The 20,543-nt window shown below is 45.8% G+C and overlaps 1 pseudogene; it reads right to left on the bottom strand.

The window, feature by feature from the left end:
* Positions 1–3,260: 3,260 nt before the first annotated feature.
* Positions 3,261–20,543, bottom strand: part of LOC122122234 — a 35,101-nt pseudogene continuing 17,818 nt past the window's right edge.

The raw sequence follows: 20,543 nt of genomic DNA on the forward strand, positions 1-20,543 counted from the left end.
AGACCTGTTGATCCAATAGGTCTGAACTACCTTAATATATGCTACAGTGACAGTGGCTACTTTGGTTTTTGAGGCCCTAAGTACATGTGCTGGAAAGAAGGGAACTCTAGGAATTTGTCCAGGCTCTTAGCAGTAGGCCAGGAGGTGAAGTATAAGGCATTGATATGCAAGATACTGACTCTGGCAGATCCTTCCAACTCTCTAGGCTTGAGATCCTAATGTCTCTGGGACAAATAACTTCCAAACTTTTAACTTCTTCAGAAAGGCAGAAACAAAGAAAAACCTACAACAAAGATGTCATACTACCTATGGGTGTCTACCATCTAAGTAAGACTTGGGACTAAAGACTTCTGGCTGGGAGACAGGCTAGTTTCCTGGATGTCTGACCTCTGTTCCCAACAGATTGCAGCCACTATCTGGCTTTGCCTCAAGCAAGAGATCTTCCTGGATCTAATTTCTTCCCTGTGTTTGATGTTATTCTTTTTCCTCTCTGAGGTACATGCCCAAGACTAACACATAACCACATATTGGAAAGGTAAAAAACCTTCCCTGAGTCCTTTCCTGTGACCTAGCCTAACTGGGAAACAAGACACCAGATGTCCATTAAGGTAGCTTGACATCTCCCAAAGCAAGACTTCCTGTGTTGGTTGTGTCATCTGTGATTTATCATTAGCCTGTTTCCCCAGTTTCCTCAGTGTTGAGAAGTTGACAATAAAGTCTAAAGAATTAGCATTATCCTGTGAGTGTTACCTTGATATGCCAAAAATGGAAACATACTTGATTCTGTTTCTGAACTTTAGTCTTCCAGGATTGCAGTAATTGTCCTTGTTTTGGACAAGACCATAGGAGATAAAGGATGCCTCTTCCTTCCTCCAGAGCATCCATTTCACATTGAGAATCCTTTCAAACAAGGCCTAAAACAGAGATATACATGCCTTGCATATCAGATCAGATCCAAGTAGTAGTTCTAAGTAAAGCCCATTCTTCAGTGTTCTCAATACTGTCTTTGACTAGATGGAGTGTCTGGAAGATGTCTGCAGGTCTCCCGTGTGTCCTGAAACTTGGTGAAGTTTGAGGCAGGCATCTTGTTTTGTGGTTTGGTGTGGCAGAGCGTGGAGATGAGTCTGAAGCTGAGGGCTTGAAACTAGGGCCCATTCCAGGGTCTCTGTGGTCACAGCAGCCCACTATGCAGGGATGTGTCATGCTGAGACCTTGCTAGCCAGGGTAGAGGCCATGGGGAAGGTGCATTGAGTATGGAATGAAACATTTTTTTCTTTCCCTGGACGACTCAACTATAATCTTGGCTTTCAAGTTGCTGTTTAACCTGCTATGGTATGTATACCTCATTACTTGGGCTTCTGGAAAGTTGCTCTTCAAGGTTCTTGGCTGGTGTAAAACCTTATTTCTCTCTCGTGCCTGCTACCTCCATCTCTGGCAGCACATATAACTCCTATGTGGTAGGAATGGCATATTTGGCTTGCTTGAGATCAGGTTTGAAACTTTCTAAGATCTTTAGTCCTACAGGTGTGTCCTAAATCTCTTGTTACCCTTCAAGTCTCTATTATCTGTCTCCTTTGCTTTCTAGGTGTGAGACAAAATATGCTTGCCTATACTATTCAGTGTCCAGTTGTGTGGTCATCTCTGGAAGGGCCATGAGAGCTAGAGTATCTGACCTTATCTTCTAGGACGCAGCTTTCCACCCTCATAGGTGTCTTCCTGTAGATTTATCTTACACAACTAGCTCTCCCTGCAGGTGTAAGCCTGGTTCTCCCTCCTGGGTGCCCACCCCCGGGGGGTCATCACCCCCATGCCCACGCCATCGCCCACTTTGGTGGAACAGGGAATCTTCCTGGTATCGTGGGGCGCCCCTGCCTGCTTTGCCAGTGTGTGCAAACTCAGGGAAGAACCACCTCTACTTCAGGCTGGGCTCAGGGAAGGTCAAGGGGGGGGGTAAACAGGGTCCCCTCCACCCACCACCCCTGCCCAATCTGGTCCCTGGCTGTTCCCAAATGCTTGGTTCAGCCTGGGCCCCAGCAGAACAGCAGCTCTCCCAGCTCCAGCAGCAGCATGCCCAGTGCTCAGCTCCAGGTCCATGTGCTCCTGTGGCCGGACTCAGGAGCCTCTCCCCTGTGCTCTCTCCCTGGCCCCAGCCTCTACCTCTGGCTGTGCCAGCTGGTGAAAGCAGCTGCAGGCAAGCTGGATGAGGGCTGCCCTGCATCTCTCAGGAAGCAGGCTCCAATGCGCCCCCTCTTGGCGCTTCCCAAGGTGCTGCGGCCTCCTGGCAAAAGCATTCCCTGGACTCTCTAGCCCAGGATCTGAAGTTGATCTACCAAAACCCAGGGATCTCAGGGGTGCTCTGGAAGCCATGCAAGTCCCTGGTATGCGCCTCTCTGTCCCTGCTTCTTCCCGGTGGTTAAGGAGCCCTAGCCTTCTATCTCCAATTAAACACCCAAAGACTGGAAGTGACACTGTGGATCAAGAGGTGGAGGGCTCTCCTTGAACTGAAGAGCTCAGGGACAGTGCCCAGGCCCAGAGATCAAGCCACACGACTGACAAACAAACAAACAAACAAACAAAAATGGCTGGATTTGAACCACAATCCTCAGATCTCAGCCTCCTGAGTAGCTAGGATTACAGGTGTGCTTTTTATGGTAGTGAACTGGAGATAAGATTCTCAGGGCCTTTCCTGCGCAGGCTAGCTTCAAACTGGGATCCTTGGATCTCAGCCTCCTGAGTAGCTAGGATTACAGTATGAGTCAACAGAGCCCAGTAAGATGCTGATATTTAAACATGGGTTAAAAATGAAATAGGGGCTGGGAATGTGTCTTAGTGGTAGAGTGCTAGCCTAGCATGCATGAAGACCTGGGTTTCTTTCCTCAATACCACATACACAGAAAAGGCCAGAAGTGGTGTTGTGGCTCCATTGGTGGAATGCTAGCCTTGACCGAAAGAAGCTCAGGGGCAGTGCCAGGTCTCTGTGTTCAAGCCCAGGACTGACTTTAAAGAGAGAGGGGGGGAGAAGAAAAAGGGGGAGAGAGAAGACGAGGGGGGGGAGGGAGAGAAAGGGGGAGAGAGAAGGTAAGAGAGAGGGGGAGGAAAGAAAGAAGAAACAGAAAAGAAATTGAAATAGTTCAAGTATGTCTCCTTGGGGTCACCTGACCGCAGCTATGTTTGACTGACAATCAGGTGGCTTTTTCAGTGGTTTGCAAAGAAATGATATTTAAGCCAGCAGGTAGTTTGGCCTGGAGTCAGGCCTGGAGTCACCCCTGGAGGGTGTGGTCCTGGCCCATGTACTCCAGCTGTGGAGTGAGGCTGCCTCCTGGCAGCTGCAATACTGGGTGAGGTGGACAGTGAACCTCCTGTCAGCTCCTGTTGAGGGTGGGGGAACACTCCCAAATCTGGGGGTTGGCTCTCAGCCTAGGTCACAGGCCAGCAACATGAGACATAAGAGAAATAGCCTAAGTCAGGCCACCCCAAGAACTAACAGATGGGGCCTCACCAGGTCTAAGACCACAACCCTGTGGTCATTCTATGAAATCTTCTCACAGTGAGACCTTGGAGCCAAGAGTCTCCCTGGTCTTAAGCAGGCCCTCTGGGTAGGCCTAAGCCAGACTTCCACAGCTGAATTCCATGCACAGCAAGGGCAGTGGCAACAGGATTCCAACCTGGGGAGTTGGTGATTTTAGCATCAAATTGAAGCCTCTCAACAACTCCAGGTTAGTAGTTTCAGTTGAAAAAAAACAGAAGGAAGGCATGTGCCAGTGGCTCACGATTGTAATCCTAGCTATTCAGGAGGCTGAGATCTGAGGATTGTGGTTCAAAGCCAGCCTGGGCAAGAAAATCATGAAACGCTTATCTGCAATAAACCACCAGAAAATGATTTGGCTCTGTGGGTCAAGTGGTAGAGTACTAGCTTTGAGTGAAGAGCTGAGGGACAGCACTCAGAATTCAAGCTCCATGACCAACAACAACAACAACAACCAAAAAAAAAAAAAAAAAAACGGGACTCAGAGTTCAAGCCCCATGACCAACAACAACAACAACCAAAAAAAAAAAAAAAACTAGAATGCAGGGCTGAGAAGGTGAAGTCATAGAGTGCTTGCCTTGCATGCATGAGGCCCTGGGTTCGATTCCTCAGCACCACATAAGCAGAAAAAAAATCCAGAAGTGGCGCTGTGGCTCAAGTGGTAGAGCGCTAGCCTTGAGCTGAAGAGCTGAGGGACAGCGCCGAGGCCCAGAGTTCAGGCCCCACGACTGGACCCAAAACAATAACAACAAAAACAAACAAACAAAAAAAAACAGAAGGCAAAAACCCACAAAGATTCAGAAAGGTTAAGCAACTTGCCTAAAGTCATGCAGCTGACCATGTGGGGAATCATAATTCAAACCTAAGCATGTGGCACTTCAAATCCCAAATGCTTCAGTGAACTGCTCTGCCCCCAAAGTGGGTTGGAGAAAGCCCTGTCATGTGGCTCTCTACAGGCTATGGGACTGGTCCCCATGTTATGGGGGACATCTGTCTCATCTGTAGAGCTGGGATGGAATCGTAAGAAATCTGGTGAGATTCTCAGGTTTCCCTCCTGAGCTCACCACCAAGCCATGATGGTAGAACAGAGCAAAAGCCCACCCACTGTTCAGGAGATTTGGGGGCGTAGGCATAGCTGGGCCTTGATCATGTGGGGTCCCTGGCTCTGCAGCATTGTGGCCCTAGGGAAGTCACTCCCAGGTGTGGTGCTCCTGCTTTGCTCATGGCTTGGGTAGCAGGCCTGGCACCTGTACACTCAAAGAGCACATGCGTGAAAAAGAGGAAAACAAGACTGACTTCTCCATCACCACTCCATCTCCCTCGAGCTTGGTTAGCAATTGTTAAAATGAAGGGACTGCCTGGTGACATTGATGCGATTATATTTGAGTGGGAGACACTGGTTTGCAAAGCAAGCTTGAAAAAGGAAAAGCAGCACAAACTGAGTGCAGGCCTTGGTTTCTCTTAACTAACAGGTAAGCTAAATATTCAAATTTCTTTGTTACTGTACATATATACCATCAGAATATGAAATGTATATATTGTAAAATCTATGTGCACAAGTGTGTAATGTAGAAAACAGCTTTCTGTATCCAAGAAATAGGTATCATTGTTGTCAATCAAACCCAAAATCAAGCTGGGCACTTGTGGCTTACACCTGTAATCCAGTTACTCAGGAGGCTAAGATCTGAGGATCACAATTTGAAGCCAACCCAAGCAGGGAAATCTGTGAGACGCCTCTCTTTCATTGACCACCAGAAAGCAGGAAGTAGAGCTTTAGCCTTCAACAAAAAAGCTCAGGGACATTTCCAAGCCCTGAGTTCAAGCACAAGACCACACCGGCACACACACACACACACACACACACACACACACACACATATACACACATATACACACACACACAATCACCTCCAATACCACCAGCAACAGCCACCAACACCACCACAACTAAGGAAACATTAAGACATCCAGAAAATCAAGTGGACCATTCTTAGCCATTCCCCAAATCCTGAAGCTATTGTGTACAGACAATCCTGGCTGATGGCCCTCCACTGGCTATCGACTCTGGAGACTTCGGAACAGTAGGTCTCAATATGGAGGCAGTAGAATAGTAATATTAGTGCCACCTGGGAACCAAGCATGTTGGGAGGCAAATTCTCGAATTCTAGCCCAGGCCTACTGAATCAAGGACTCTGGGGATGGGGCCCAGAGGGTGTGTTTTAATAAGCTCTCCAAGTGATTCTAATGCAGGCTGCAGAGTTGAGAACAGCTGATCTAGAAGAATGAGCCCAAGCGGGTCTATAAAAACCTCCTTCCCAGCAAGCCCTCAACTCCGCTTTGTAACGGTGGTTCTAGCCAGCCATGCTGTAGGCCAAAACAGGTCTCTAGTGGAAGCTAAAGTTATCTTTGTCTGACAGAGCAGAGGGTATCTTGGGCTTCTGTCCATGGACTAGAAGGAGTGATTGCACTGGGAAGTAGACCGACCTGGCTGAGTCTGGAGGGGATTCGTGGCTTTTAGGGAAGCCAGGAACAAATGCATGCTGAGGATGAATAGGGACTTTCTCTTCCATAGGGTGTGGGCCTGCTTCTCCAGAAGATGGACTTTGTCTAGGCAGGGAGAAGACAAGTGGCTAGATGAGCCCTTTTGCACTAGGAATGCTCACCCTGGCTTCAGCATGGAGTTCTGGGCACAGGCCTGAAGTCCGGGGGGGCGGGGGGGGGGGGAAGTTGATCCTGCCAGTCCTCAGTTAAGCAGCAGCTTGAGAAGAAAGAACTGTGGGTGGGGGTCAAGAAATTTGCAGAGTGTGAGGTGGAGTGTAGGCTCCCACTGGTAAAAGGTGACAGAAGAGGAGGGAGAAGGAAGTTGGAATTCTAGCAGCTTCTGGTCTGAAGAAAAGTAATGTTGGCTACTGGGTTGGCTGGAAAGGGAGCCAGGGAGGTGCTGCTACCACTGGTTCTGTTCAGATCTGACACCGAGCAATGGTACAAGGGGCTTTCTGAGGCTGCCTGGTCTGCCTGGTGAAATTTAGGGGTTGGGAGTTTGGATGGGAAAAACCATGTTGGCCTCAGTTACTGAAGAGTGGTCCTTTAACCCTGTCTAGCTCCCAGAAGAGCTGAATGCAACCCCAGTTCCGGAGGGAATATCATAGTCAGGACCCCGGGAAAGGCCTCTCCTAGCCCATGCTGGGGTACTTTGGGCCTGGAATCAGGAGGTTTTTGCTTTGTTTTCTAAAAGGGCTGGGGTCAAAACCAGAGGCATCACTCGTCAGGAAGTTGGCTGTTAGATGCCAGGAATAATCTTGTTTGCTTCTAAAGCCTTGTGGCCATCCAGCTCTGGTGCTGGAGTCTGACTTGCCTGGTAGCTCAGGGATGTACTCTGAGCCCAAGGCTTGAGTGTGGACAACCGAAGCTGTCTGTGACTCTTATCTTATCTGCCATGTGTGAGCCACTGCCCAGCCATGACAGGAAGAGGGCCAGAACCCAGAACTTGAAGGGTTCCCTGGATAGGGAGCAAGAGAGGGGGAGAATGGACCCAAGCTGGACCTCAGAAGTGGGCTAATTGGAGCTCATGACAGGTCTCTTGATACAAGCATGGGCAGGGCCACTTTGGCTTGAGGTCTCTACTGTAGCATGACAGGTTTCTAGCTCTTAGGGGAGACCTTATACTGGCTGTGATCTCAGGGAAGGAAGGCACAAATGGCTTCAGTTGTTGGACCAAGGAGAGGGAAGAACCAGAAGGGCCTAACCCTAGCTCAGGTGGAAGATGTTGAAGCCTCCCTCTTCAGTCATGCCGTGGTATGGAGATGACTGAAAATGGTGACAAAGTTGAGGCTTCTCTCAAACAAGAAACCAAGGGCAGGGAGAATGGGCGAGGCCCCATTCCCAAGAGGTTTGAGTAAGGCTAGCAGCAAGCTAAGTGTAGGCAGCTGGGTAAATGAAATCAGGTGTTTGCAAAGTGCCTGCTCTTGGTGGGGGTGGAGAGTCCAGGTGGGCTGCCCTGGAGCTTGTGGCTAGGCTGCGCTGCTCCAGGGAGCTAGGGGATTTGTCCCAGTCCACTCTTTTCTCTATGGTCTCAGGAAGTAACATTCCCGGACTGGGGCAACTTCCTGTATGTTTTTGACAGCAAGGAATTGGTAGTTCTCTGGAAAGGTGCTGCCTCCAAAGAGCCTGGTATCCCACTCTCCAAGCACCTGCTGATGTCAGTCACCTGCTTTCCCAGCTCTGATCTTCCTTTTCAGTAAAGTACATGCCAGAGCCAACTAGCTGGGCCTGAGCTGTGCACCCTGGTGTTCTCTACACTCTCAAACTTAGAATATTCCTTCATACATACCTCCATCTCTTCCCCTCCTCTCATTTCATGTATCTGGAGATGATTTTCTTTTTGGTCAATCCAGATTTCAGTGAAGCTCACTTGTTTTTCAGTTGAAACAATTCTGCTTGCAGAGCCTTTACATACCATATTTGAATGGTTTTTCAGGCCTCATTTACTATTGGCTTATAGCCTTGAGCCCCTTGGCCTATCTTAAATGCTTAACCTCTGACAGGTGATCTAGTAGCTATTGTGAAGGAGTCTGTTTCACTTTGGTTTGAGTTCATTTCTCATGGAGAGCTTTTGTCTGGTCCAACCACATCTATGAGGAGGGCCAGACCTCAGCCCTTGAAGCATTCAACCTCCATCCCTTGGGAAAAGAAATAGAGAAGGATGAGTCTTGGGACAGAGCATCCTGAAAACAGGTCAAATGTCTTCTTGTGCAGAATCTCCATTGTTAGCAGGCAGAGGGTCACAGGAGAGCAGCATGACGTTTATAAGAACTCACTGGTTTTGGATGTGGTGGTAACAGGGATGGTGAAGTGGGTAAAGGAGCTTCCTTGTCAAGGATGGATGTGGGGATTTCTCACCTGTTTTTCCTTGGCTCAGAGATTTCTGACTTCAATATCTTAGGAAAAAAGTCACCAGAGGTAGTGGATTCCGCCAGTATGAAGCAAGCTAGGGCCTAATCTATTTGTGGAGGAGCAGGAGTTGAATGGGTCTTGGTCCTTTCTCCTCTGCTGTACCAAGCTACCTCCACCTTGGGCTAGAGACAGCCACCCTCTTGTACCAGGTCAAAGTAGTGCCTTACCTCGAGACCTTTTCTTTTCCCTTCAGTTTCTTTAGTTGTATCTCTGGGAGGGCGGAGCTTGGCAACTCTGCCAAAAATCTTCAGGGCTGGAACCAGGTCTGATCTTGGACTGAAGAATTTAGTGAGGAAAGTACTGACTTACTGAGCAATGACTTTGCCCTGCTTTGTTGAGTCCCAGTAAATAGAAGCAAATCAAATACTTAGTAATGTGGACGAAAAGTCCTGTTGAGAAGTGCACAAACCTCTGCAGCTGCTCTATACTGACTTCTAGCTGTGTTCCCAAGAAAGGTTCCTTTGCCTTCATGGCAGGGTCAAAGTTTCCAAACTTTGGTTTTCTTTCCTTCCTGGGACACTCATCTGAGCTATGATGTTGGTAATCCTAAAAGTCCTTGCTCAATTCCGGACGAAGCCCTTTGGAGCCTGCTCCTGACCTTGATTCTTCCCCCTGTCACTCTGAGGATGAGGTGATTTGCCTCTTGGTGAGGTTGATGGCTAGATGTAGGGGCAGAAGGGAAGGTCAGCCTGAGCTCAGGGAGCTGCCAGTTACCTGACTGGGGCCACAGACAGTTCACGTATTCTACTTGGATGTCCTGAAGGTAAAGGACACAAAGTTTAAATCTAGGCTCTCATTGCTTTGGTGACCACACAGCATGGGTTCTGTGTTTTGCCTGTCTTCATGCTTTTTGAATATTCAGGAGAACAGAATAGAAATGTGTGTCTGGTGACATAGCATGTTAATGAGGAGAAAAGGATCCAGTCCAGATGGAACCAGATCTTCAGGATTGCATATTTTCTAAGGATTTGGGGAATGAGACATCCAAAGATTGGAAAAGGACATCTTAGATCAGCCCACAGCTTACCATTATTAAGAAAAAGGAAGTGCTGAGAGCCCCTGTCTTGGAATCCATTCCAAGCATAACAAATGACTTTCCTCCAGTTTCCTTTGGGACTCCAGTTATGCTGGGGAAAGCCCTGCTCAGACAGCATGCACACACTTTCCTTTGGTTTCCATTCTTGTGGAGAAGAAAAAGTAGTGAATAGTCTTCGGTAAAAATTTTAGTTCAGCACTTACAAAACAAGAAAAGCTAGAGGTTTGTTTTAATTGTTTGAGTCTTCCACCTAGAATCTCTAAATCTTACCAAGTCAGATGTCAGGTGAATCTAAGATTCTGCTCTCCTCACTAGGACAGATGACGCTTCCTTGGTTATAGAAGCCAGGTTTGCAGTCCACCAGATAAGATTCTTGGCAATGGGTTTTTGGGGTCCTTGACTGACTAGACCAGCTGTGGACTATGGGAAGTGAAAAGTATGTGTGTCTAGGGCCAGCATGGGCAGGTGAGGCTAGAGATCATTTTGGCAGAAGGATAGCAGGGTTACTGGGGTAACACTGAGGTAACTGGCCATGGAAGATGGATTTGTTCAGCCTTCCGCAGTCCTTGGTTGGTCTGACCTCGGTTTTCTCTTAGGCTTGCTTTTGGACCTGAGCAAATTTTCTGCATCTCCATTGTGTCCTGGCTTTGATCATTTCATTCCTTCCTTCCTGATCTCTTCCCTCTCTCCCCTCTCCCCTTCCTCCCCACCCGCCATTTCTAGCTCAGTAGCTGTGAGTCTGTTGGTGTCTCACAGCTTTACAACCTTAACATGTAAAGATCATCATGGAGAAGAACTCTGGCTTCATTTCCTTTCCTTGCACAGGGACGATGATGTTCTACTGTCTTCTGGCTGCTTACTTCTTGGAGATAGTTAATGGCACTGAAGTGTATCAACGTATGGAGGATGAACAAATACTGGGGTCTTGAATTCTTGGTGGCTCTTGACCACCTAGGCCTACTGAGCTTTGACAAAACTATGGAGGTAGTGTCTTGGGCTGAAGCCACCACCCAGAATACCCAGTTTACTAGAGAACCTGCTTCTCCTTGGAGAAGCCAGGTAAGCCTTTCCTATTTCCCCTTGCAGAGAGGAAGCCTCCCTAGGGAATGGTATAGGGGCCATTCTCTTGAAATATGCTAATATATTATATATATTATATGTACATATATATTAATTGCTCTGATGTCCTAATAGCTAATGTCTGCCTAAGAGCTAATACTCCAGGATGTCAGGAACTTGGGGGTACCAGGACATGCTAGAAATCTGAAAGTATCTCGAGGATTCTGGGGGACTACTTTCTTATCTACCAAAATTACTATTGAAGGGGCTAGAAACATAGCTGAACTGACTGATTATGCACCTAGCAAGCAAGAGGCCCTGAGTTCAAACACCAGTACTGCCAAGAAATATTGTTCTGCGCAGTGCATTGTCCAGGTATCCAAACTCTTAATTTTTCTACCAGACATCAAAGGCCAGCCTAAAAGAAAACTCTGACCCAAGTTGAATGGCAAAGATTCAGCAGGAAAACACAAGTGCATCACAAAACGTAGGGGTGTGTAGAAAATGGGAATGCTCTAGAGCTCTTCCTTTTGTCCACATTCAGAATTTGGGGATGCCTCTGGGAGGGAAAACCTACCTCAAGGTGGTCCAGGCACCTCTTCTTCACTCTGGGAATGATTATATCTGAGTGTTATGATGCTGAATCCTGTAGTCAGATGTCCTGAGCAGCTGTGCAGTCTTCCTGTGGGACTAGTCTATTAACATAGTTTCAAGCTCAATTATTCTGGTCCACTGTTATTAAGACATGGAGTTGTTTTTGATGCTCTACCTTTTCCCTTATATCAACCATTTGTTCTCATGATATCTAATTAATAGAGATTTACACATATGTCTTCTCTTTTGTACTTTGCCTGAATACAAAACTCTGAAGATCTGACATCTGATTATGATGCTGAGTGATTCTCTTTGGAATGATCCTGCTTCTGGCATTCACTAGCAATTTTTGGAGAAAGCTAGACATCACCAGTTAGAGAAAGAATGGATGTTGTTTGAATTTTGGTGTTTGAGTTTTGTGAAAAGATGTATGCTCCTTTGGCTAGGAATGTGTCACATACAGTGGTAGCTGCAAGGGACAGATGCTCTGGTGGCCTTTCTCTGGGTTTCCCTAAGGACTCTCAATAGCATTGTCCTGGAGCTTCTATTTAGCAATCTATTATTCCCACTTTCTCTGGGAAAGCTTGTGAAGCCTTATGATTGGATCTCAGGCTTTTAGTGCCTGAAGCATATCTTAGCCTTTCTGGTCCCATCACTGAAGACAGGAGGGCCAGAGTAGGTTGAAGCCAGCGAGTTGTTCTTATGCAGGACAAGGGATCTAGCAATGAGATCTTCAAAGACAGACCCTTGTTAGGGAGGCTGCTAAGCATAGTTCAAGATGACATTCTCCTCCACATTGCCTGAGATAAGCTCCCTCCAATACTCAGTGTTCACAGGAGTAAATGCTAGAATGTACAGCCATTGGCTTTCTAGCTACTTTTCAGATTTAATGATTATTGCCAGCTTACTCTTTCTCAAGCTAGTGACTCTAGCAGGTTCTGCAATTGAGATTCTCTTGGCTGATTCTGTACTTTCCTCAATGTTGAGGTGAACATTTTCTCTAGCACTTAAGTAGAAGTCTAAGAGATAGTTGTTCACCTTTAACCAGTAGGCAGGGAAGGAATTGGTAGCTTCAAACTCCATGCACAAGGGTTAATATCCTCTAAATACCTCCAATAGCAAGAAGACCCTAAACTCTCCAAACTGACCTAGGACCTCTCAGGAATGTGGACTCATTTAAGCATCTGTTATGGAGGCAGAATCCAATAAGAGGAACTGGACCCAGCTCCTCACAATAGAGCTTCTATCTTGATCCTGGGATGCTGAGAAATCTGGGACCATGCTTGCTCTTAGTGCCTTGGCCCTCTTCATTCAAAGGGAACTTTGAATGGGTTTTCAATTTTTATTTATGATGTAGATTCTAGACTTCTCTGGTAAAGGAGGGGAAGAACCTGTTCTGAATTGGCTTCCCTGGCTTCATTTCTTCAGAGACTGAGGTTTCCCTAACATCAACCTCTCTGAGCACTAGGTGAGCACCAAGTGAAGTGATTTAAGCTCCAGTCACTGAGACAACATGGATCTAAAAACCTGGTGCGTTAATCACTAGGTCTAAGGCCATGCAAGTTGTTGCATGGACTTCTTGATTCAAGGATCTCTAATTGTTATTGCTAGGTGAATTTGGCTATTTCATCAGAAAGGCTCTAATACATGTATATTTGTGTGTGTGTGTGTGTGTGTGTGTGTGTGTGTGTGTGTGTGTGTGTGTGTTTGTTGGTGCTGGGTCCTGAACTCTGGGCCTGGACACAGTCCCTTAACTTTTTTTAGTTCAAGACTAATGCTCTACCACTTGAACCAAGTTCCACTTGTGATTTTTTTCTGCATATGTGCTGCTGAGGTATCAAACCCAGGGCCTCATGCCTAGGAGGCAGGCACTCTAACACTGAGCCACCATCCCAGCCCCTCTACTACATTTAAACCCTTACAGAGCTTCAGGCTTATGCAACCACTATGAAACCTCAAATACCAAATGGCCAATTTGGACAGCATGTGTCCTAGGAAGGTGGGTCTTAGCTCTGTGGAATTGGGCTGAGCCTGGAGGAAAATAAACATGAAGTCAATGAAGGGGTTCTTAGAAGAGCCTTTATTGGCTATGAGCTACCCAAGCAGCTATAGTTTACCCCAGCAGCAGGCTTCAGGACCGGGGTATCGTTGACATTGGGGACCGCCAGGGATTCCTTGCCTTTCTGGTGCTCAAGGGAGGGAAGGATTGGGCAGTAAGAACACTGCTGCCCCACTGGTATCTGTGGCTCGGCTTGATCTGCTCTGTGGGGCTGAGGATACCATGGCTAGGTTCTAATCTTTTGGGGGAGCATTAATGACTTTTATTTGTACAATCTTCAACTGTCAGCTAAACAGTGCTAAGATGGTACAAAATACCATGGTATCCTGATAAATGTGGACAGAGATTTCTTCCCATGCCTGATTCCCACATTGATTTTTCAAGATTATTTTAGAAGTCAAATAAATGGAACTCAAACCCTTAACACAGCAAACTAACCATTTCCACTATCCCCAATTCCTTTCCTGACTCCAGGGCAGGAAGGGAGAAGGCTAGACTCCAATGGAGCCATGGTGGCTGGCATCTGAGAGTGGGGATGAATCACCTAAGGACAGCATCAGCTCCTTCAGTGGGATGTGTTCCCTTGAGACCCTTACTTCCAGTTAGGGTTACCTAACTGGGGATTCATCACTGTCTGACCCTCATGTTAAAACATGATAAACCAAGTTTTTACATGTTCAAAATCCACATTCCCCTCTGAAGAAAAAGCCTACAATATCACCTTTATGCCAGGAACCACTTTCTTCCTTTGAATGCTCAGGGCTTTCAGCCCCAGATCTGCCCTCAGATGGCCCACTGCACATTGATTCCAATCCTGACTCATAAAATGACTTATTTTCCTGCTTTGGAAGTGGAAAAATCAGAGATGTTATTGTTATTGGTCTTATTTTTTGGCTTTTTAGGAAGTGTTCTTGACTAATGCCTGGGAAAGGGTATGGGACTAGGAAGAGATGATCCTGTTTTTCCTTATGTTGTCTTCAATAGCCATCCTTTTCCTTGACTTAATTTCATCTGTGATCTGTTGAGGTGGAAGTAGAAGAAGCTCCATCTCTCGGTCTTAGCTTCTCTTAAAGAGTTGCTCAGCCTGGGGTCTGTTCTTGTGGGAGTACCAAGGTGTTTTGATTACTATGGCTTTGTAGTAGGGTTTCAAATTGGGTATTGATGTTCCTCCAGCACTGCTCTTTCTGTTAAGGATCCTTTTTGCTATCCGGGGTCTTTTATTGTTACATATGAAGTTTTGGATAACTCCTCTATTTCCTTGAAGAATGAGGCTGGAATATTGATAGGTATCGCACTGAATTTGTAGATAGCCTTGGGAAGTATTGTCATTTTCATGACGTTGATCTTTGCAATCCAGGAGCATGGGAGTTTTTTGCCACTATCTAAGCTCTGTTTTGATTTCCTTTTCAAGTTTTTAGCATTTTCATCGTAGAGCTCCTTCACTTAATGGGTTAAGTTTATTCCTAGGTATTTCATTTTTTTTGTGGGGCTATTATGAATGGAGTTGCTTTCTGGATTTAAGCCACACTTTTCTCATCGGTTGCATAAAGAAAAGCGATTGATTTTTGAGGGTTAATTTTATACCCTGGCAGTTATCTGTACTGGGCTGGAGCTTTCATTTGTTACCGTAGCCACTTTAGGAATCCATTGTCTACTTATAGTGATGAAGACTGCTATGTATGCAGGAGGGGACCCCAGAAATCCTCCCTCACACTTGAACCCCAGAAACCTGACCAAGAACTTGCAGACATTAGGAGGCTTCCGCACAAAACCGAGTCCCAGGAAAGAGTTTATTTAGTTGTAAGACCAAAATGCCAGCCTGCTTCCCCAGCAGCTATAGACGTAGGTAGTAAGAACACTCCTGTCCAAGGGCAGCATTTTTGTCTTGAGGATAGTGGTGATTGTGGCTCAGCTTGATCTGCTCTGTGGGGCGGAGCACAGCATGACTGGGTGCTAATCTCACAGGGTTTATTTTGAGGCATTTTAGGAAGTACTCTGGACCAATGTCTGGGAAAAGGGTGTGGGACTAGGCAGAGAGATGAGCTGGGTTGAAGTTTCCTTTAAAGCTTGTCAGATTAATGGAAGGGTTTGGAAACTAACCAGCTCTAAAGGTTTTCAAGTTGGGACAGAAAAATAGGTCAGTCTGGAAGTGAGTGGCTTTTCTTCAGAGGCATTGCCCTGTAGGGCTGGGCTCTGAAATTTCTGGAGGCCAGGGGTAGCACCATTCCTGCAGAGGGATGTGGAAGCCTATTGGTGCCTGCCTACTACACTTTTGGTCTCTGCCCTGCTGTAGTGGAGTGAAGACTTCAGAAATAGGTGTGCTGTCATGATATCGTTTAGAGATCTTTGGGGCAACTGTTTCTAAGGTCATAGCATGTCCTTGTTATGTGCATCTGACCTTAGGCTCCTGTCTCCTGTGTACTTGCAAGGTCTAAGGATTGGCCACTTCTAAGCCTGATATGCCACAGATCAGGTTCAATAAGTACAGCTCCAAGTTGAATTGGTTGCACAGCCATTCCCACTGTACCTCTATCTCCACTAGAATGCAGACTTGTATCTTGTAGGTGAGAAATAACCACCATGAACCAGTGGGCAGACTGATATATAGTGTGCCTGTCATTGTACAATTCATTGGCATATCCTTCCTCACTGTTCTAAACTCATCAATCCCCTTCCAATATTGCTGTGATTTCCCTACTTTGGAGATTCTCCTTGTCTAGGAACCTATTTTCATATTGCTGAAAAATCTAACATTGGTCTAATTCTGATCTGACTTATAGACAATAAGAATAAATTGATGCTCCTCCCTGTCTTTAGTCTTCCGACTTGATTTTTAGTGTTAATAGTGTTAATAGTGTTATTCCTTCACTGTGAAGACTATTCTAGAAATTTCAAACAGAAGTAAAGCAGAATATTTTGGTTTTGAAGTTTCTGGTTTGTGGAGGTTCACTGTTCAGGAAGTAAAGCTAACTTTCCAACTTAGTAGGGGGAAGGTCAGATTCTGTTCAAAATGCTCTGGTTTTTTGAAGCCTTTTTTAACCCCATCAGGAACAATGGGAATGTCTCTGGCAGGAATGCAAAAAATTGGATGACTTGGAGATAAGAAAAGGAAGGAGGTAGACAGGGACAGAGAGGAGAGCAGTCAGCCCAGTGTTACTCTCATCTTCAGAGATGGATGGTAGCTTGATGTTAGTCGGTCTGAGAGAGGAGCTGGGCTACCTTGGAGTCAGTGTTGATATAGAAGGGGCAGGAGAACAAGCATTTTTTACTCTTGATTGATGAACCCATTGTGGCTGTCCGTTGAGCTTTACTGCGGTGGCACTGGTCAGCAGGACATGGTGAGGGCTTGTCCAGCTAAGATGTAAACCCGATGCATTAAGGGTTTTGAGAAAGACTTGATCCCCAGACAAACTCTGAGGAGAAGGAAAAGGGCCTTGATGAGGACAGGGGTGTATTTTGTCAGCATGTTGACATCATATATGTCTAAGACAAGTTAAGACAGCAAGAGAACTCAAACATTTCCTTTCTCAAAATGGATTATCTGACTATGACCAGGAGAGCTGGTCTTTCTTCTGGACTCCATGTTAGGCCTCTCTGAGCCCCCACCATGTGTAGCTAGTATGAACCATCAGGAAACTGTATACCTGAGAACTCCGTAACTTCAGAAGCTCCTCTCAATTGAAGCCAGTCAATAATGCTCTACTACGGATATATTCTGGAGCATTTTTTTCCAGTCCTGGGGCTTGAACTTCGATTGCTTTTTTTGCTCAAGGCTAGTGCTGTACCACTTGAGCCACAGCACCACTTCTATCTTTTCCTGTGTTTGTGGTACTGAGGAATTGAACCCAGGGCTTCATGCATGCTAGGCAAGCACTCAACCACTAAGCCACATACCCAGCCATTCTTGAGTACTTTTTCAAACTAACAAATAAGATTCTTAAGTAGGAAGACTCTTTGAAGTGGAGAAGACATGGAAATGAAATTCAGATGCCCTGTTAACACTGTCAATCGAATGGAAGGGTGTATTTTGTCAAGGCAGGAGCACTTGGACAGGTCACAGAATGGTAGATGAGCTAGTAGTTATGACAGAGGTATGAAATGATCTTCCTGTAGTATTTTTTTCACCTTTCATGCTGGGGCGGGAAAATGCTAGATGAAGTACATTTCTAGCCCTTGGTTTTGGCAATGGGGTACCTTGAATTTGTGGCCCTTCTTCCTCATCCTCAAGGGCATGTAGACATGAGGTGTTCTCACCTCCTTGCCTTCCCATGTTGTCTGTGGCTATAATACCCAGTGGGTGCTAAGGATGGGAGAAAATGAAGATGTACTAGATTCAAATGCTACTTGATTCAGGAGGCCCTCTGTGGCATCTTCCTGAAAGCCTGGGCCTGTGAGTTGACTTGATGTCCCTGAGTAGTTCCTGTTCCTGAGCAGTTCTTGTTTGGCTCACAGGAGATAAAACCCTGAATCTTATTATTGGAGGTAGACTTGACAGTAAGAGTACTCCATTGAGCTAATCCTGACATAAGCCTAACTAATGTGGACCTTAGTCAGTCTGTGAGAGGAGCAGGTGTACCTTGGAGTCAGGGTTGGTATAGAAGGAGCAGGAGCATAAGGCTTTTTTACTCTTGACAGATGAAACCATTATGGCTGTCCATGGAGCTTAACTGCAGTGAGAATGGTCAGCAGGACCTGACAAGGGCCTGTAAACCAGAAGCATTAGCAAAAAGCTCAGGGACAGTCCCAAGGCCCTGAGTTCAAGTCACAAGACCAATAACCCATGACTGACCAAAAAACCAAAACCAAACCACACACAGCCATGAGGTTCTGAGTTTGAAACCCAGTCCAGAATGATATAAGAATATAGGCATTCACACAGAGTGAGACCAAAGGAGGATATTTTTAGGAGATGAACGCAAAGGTGCAATGCCTACGTAGTCTGATCATACAAAATAATTATTTATTAACATGAACTCCAGGTAATAGCAACAAGAAAAAAAACAGATGCATTAAAGATTTTGAGAAAACCTGAGAGTAGTTTTGGCCCCTAATGATCAGCAGAGGATATGATCTGCATTCTTCTTAGAGATTCACAAGGGAGCCCAGGAAAAGACTTGTGAGCATATTTCATTTGCTATCATGTCCTAGTATTCAATGAGCTGAAAGAAGCTTGTCTAATTTTCAGAAATGTCCTATGTATGTGTGTATTTACATATATACATATGTAGATATTTGTGTCTTTCTATAATGTGTGTGTGTATATACATACATATACATATGTAAGTATTTTTAGGTCTAGATTCTGCAAATTGGAAAGCATGTAATATATCTCAACTGAATACAATGAATTTAAAAGCCAATATAAATGGCAAAACAAATTTGAGTCTCATACATTCTCGACCCATGACTCAGGTTCAAAGTGAGTAGTTTTTATGTAATGATGCAGCCTATGGAACACTGTGTTCACCTTGGTCAGCTAAGCACACAGCAGATGTTTGGAGGCATCTCCAAGACATGGCTGAGTGGCTGCCATGTCTGTGCTTCTCTTTTCTCTTCTCTTTGCAGCGATGGGCCTTTGCTCGCCGAGACATCTGCTGTGAGGGATGGATGGCCAGAAACTCCTCTTCTTCTCCCCTGTCTTCCATTGAGTCCTCTCTTGTGTAGGGCGAGGTTCTGATTGTGATCTCCGTTGGGGGATCTCTCTGCTCCCCTTGTTCAGCGGAGTCCTGCTTGGAATCCCTGTCATTAGAACATTTTAAGCGTTCTATCTCTGCTTTCTCCTCTTGTTTTCTCCTTCTCTTCTTTTCTTGGAGAATTTCTTCTAAAGTTTTCACTCTTCACGAGTCCTGTCCACCACCCATTTGAATTAAAACCGCCTGTGGTGGACTTCTTCTGAAAGAGATTATTCAGGAGAAAGACCAGCTTACTGGCCTGCCAGAGATGGAGATGGGCAGAGAATGAAGGTTTAGGACAGGGGAGAGGAATTATATAGGGAAGGACAAGGAGGTATGGGCCACAGCAATGCAGAAATGACCACAGAGCCTAGGGAGCCTCTCACTGTTGGAAGGAGGCAGGACTGAGCAGATGAGGGCCTGGCTGGGCAGCTGAAGACAACACAAGGAGGGTTGAGGGCGTGGCTGGTCGAATGAGGGTATGGCTGGGAGGATCAGGGCCAGGTAGCAAGGCTTGAAGGCCGGCCCATCAGATGAGGGCATGGCTGGGCCACAGAGGTGATTTTGGATCAGGCTGTGGTGGGGTCCTTCTGAGGAAGATAAGCTAAGGGGATGATGGGTGCTGTTCTCCTGGGCAGATCTATCATTCCTACCTTGTTATAGTTCTGAAGCACATCCATGCTGCCTAATTGTGCTGATTTTTCAAGGCCAAGATCAGTAGTAATACTTCCTTGGTTGTGACTAGGCTTATGCATCTAAGGAAAGTGGTCTTGGGAGACAGGGGCTGAACATTAAGAATAAAGCCATTAGAGAAGTTATTAGAGGGCACACAAAAGTCACACGGAAGGGCAACTATCCATTCAGGGAAGAAGTGAGAAAAATGACTTGGAAATGACAAAAGAAATGGAAAGGATTACAGAAGAGGGCAGTGAACTGGGTGTTAATCTTAACTTCAGGGATGAAGACAGCTTTACCTTAGTAGGCCTGAGAGAAGCAGGTGTACCTTGTAGTCAGTGTCAGTCTAGGAGGAACCGGAGCATAAACCTTTTTCACTCTTGACAGATGAAACCACTGTGGCTGTCCACTGAGCTACACTGGGCTGGGAGTTGTCAGCAGAACCTGGTGAGACCCTGTCCAGCTAACATGTAAATCAGATGTATTAAGGGCTTTGAGAAAGACTTGATCCCCAGAAAAAAAAAAACTGGGAGAAAGGAAAAGGCTTTGATGAGTGTGGGGGAGGCATTTGTCAGCTTGTTGGCATAGCATATGTCTAAGAAGAATTAAGATAGGAAGATAATCCATTTTGAGAAAGAAAATGTTTGAGTTATCTATGACCAGGAGAGCTGATCCTTCCCTCTGGTCTCTATGTCAGGCTTCTCTGATTCCCAACCTTGTGTAGCTAGTGTGAATCATCAGAAAACTGTATACCTGAGATCTCCATACCTTCAGAAGCTCTTCTCAATTGAAGCCAATCAAGAATGTTCTACTTTTCATGTACTCTTGAGTATTTTTGAAAACAGAAATAGAAATTTTTGTATGAAGTATGAAGATACTGTGATGTGAAGAAGACATGGGAATGGAGAATAGATGGCTTGTTAACACTGTGAGGAGAATGGAAGGATGTGTTTGTCAAGGCAGGAGCAC

This window comes from Dipodomys spectabilis, unplaced genomic scaffold (assembly GCF_019054845.1).
Source record: "Dipodomys spectabilis isolate Male_0828 unplaced genomic scaffold, ASM1905484v1 ptg000207l, whole genome shotgun sequence".
Classification (NCBI taxonomy): Eukaryota; Metazoa; Chordata; class Mammalia; order Rodentia; family Heteromyidae; genus Dipodomys; species Dipodomys spectabilis.